Source organism: Melanaphis sacchari, unplaced genomic scaffold (genome assembly GCF_002803265.2).
Source record: "Melanaphis sacchari strain LSU unplaced genomic scaffold, SCAv2.0 Contig4_pilon_pilon, whole genome shotgun sequence".
Taxonomy (NCBI): domain Eukaryota; kingdom Metazoa; phylum Arthropoda; class Insecta; order Hemiptera; family Aphididae; genus Melanaphis; species Melanaphis sacchari.
The window spans coordinates 6,321,408-6,323,450 of NW_020271335.1; positions in this window are offsets into that span (position 1 = coordinate 6,321,408).

The following is a 2,043-nucleotide window of genomic DNA, read 5'->3' on the forward strand; positions in this document are numbered from 1 at the left end:
AAAACGTTTAGCCGCTACATGGAAACGCGTAAAACGCATCGCTTTATTCTTTTGTTGCGTAGGTACGTTAAAAAAGCGTTCGTAGGAACCACCCCCTACCCCTTTCATCGAAAACCTAACTAAGAACCCAACCTAACCTAACCAGCGGCCTGTATAGTATGTTATTTTTCCATCTGTTTCATCCATTCGCCATCTCATATCCCTTCACCTAGTTTATTATGTCGTCCTACCATTGTATCCCCCTCGCTCCCTCCCTCCCTTCCATTTTTTCTCTCTTTTTATATCCATAATGTTCACAATACATTTATACCTTTTTTTTTTCAAAATGCTTTGGTACATGTTTTTGATGTTAAAAAAAATGTTAATAAAATTATAAATTGTATTTAAAAAATTATTGTTTTTTTTTTCGCATTGATGAGTATTATATAAATTAATTGTTACAAGATTAGCGAGAAAATCGTTGAAATATTTTGCAGTGGCATATTGTATAATAGATTAAAACGAAGAAGCACTATAAATAGGTTCAATAGTTGGTAGTTACGACACTTGGAAGTTAGAACACTACTGGTAAGAAGTCACTGGAATGACTGTTTAAGAAACGATGTAAAAATAATAGAACCAGATAAACCATAGAGAGTAACATCAGTAGAAAGGGACAGATGAAGAATAGGAAAAATGGTCTCAATAACTCAGAACCTAAAAATAAAGTATGTCTATAATAGATTCACACATTGCAATGAATTAAATTGGTGTATAATTCAGTCGTATGAGATATTATAGCATCTACGAATAAATTTAACTTTAATCTAAAACTTATATAGTGGTCACTGGTCGGTGACGCAACTCTAAAAGTCTAGTTTCAATTTTCACGTAACACTTTTTGAATCGTTTTAGACCGTGATGATGTACAAACGTTTTTAATTTCTAAATACGACATATCGTTAATACGATTGTCGACGCGTATATTATACTTCAGAAATGTCACTATTATTATTATTATCTATTGTTATGTTATCTTATGATCGCCAATGTCGATCCGATCCATGTACGAATGTTACCTATTTTAGTGTGTGTTTAACCGTGTATCCATGTACATATGCGCGTCACCGTGTCTGTCTCAGTATTTTTAAAATAAATTATACCTTTCTATATTAATGAAAATTATATATTAAAAATTATACAGTCCATTAAAAACCAGCGACAACAACGATCAATAATCATTGTTAACGTTATTTAAGTTGGTTTCATCTTGCTTAAATAATACAATAAAATGATTATAAATAATACGAACATGAAAATACCGACACCAATAATATTGTTCGACAAAAAATTAGTAAGGAGATATAACGTAAGTCTTCATGTCAAAATGGGTGATTTATTTACTTCAGCACATCCAATGATTGTAGTTTTTATTAAAAATGTATTAGCTATATACAGACGAATTCTTACACACGAATGAATTCTGCCGATCTAATAATGAAAGCAGGATAATCAGAACTCAACAAAAAACTAATATGCCACTATTTTTAGGAATTAAAATCCTATAATTAAAATACTATATTTAAATTGTTTAGTAAATGTAGCCTACAAAATAAATCCAATTATTTTTTCGGTCATTAATCATTGTCAAAAGTTAAGTATTATTGTATTAACTTGAATAATAAACTATATTTTACTAATATATTTACAAGTATGATGATTTCATTGAGGTGTCTAACAGTTGTATAATTATATAGTTTAATAAACTGGTGAAGTTATTGACCAAAAGATTTAGTCAACTTTCGTGTTCAGTGTTCAGAGTAATGAGTACTATCATCTTAAATCATCATGACGACAATAATCAAAGTTATAGACTAAGACTATAGTAATCAGGGCCGTACTTTGAGGGAGGGTGTCTTACCTTCCCCTCCCCACTCATGATTTTTCAATATTAAGTCGGCAAATCTGACACCTGGTCAAAGTGGTCGCCGGTCGGTAATTCGGTATCGTTAGAATTTTAATAGTATTTTTATTATTTTCAAGAAATATTTGTACACATTATAT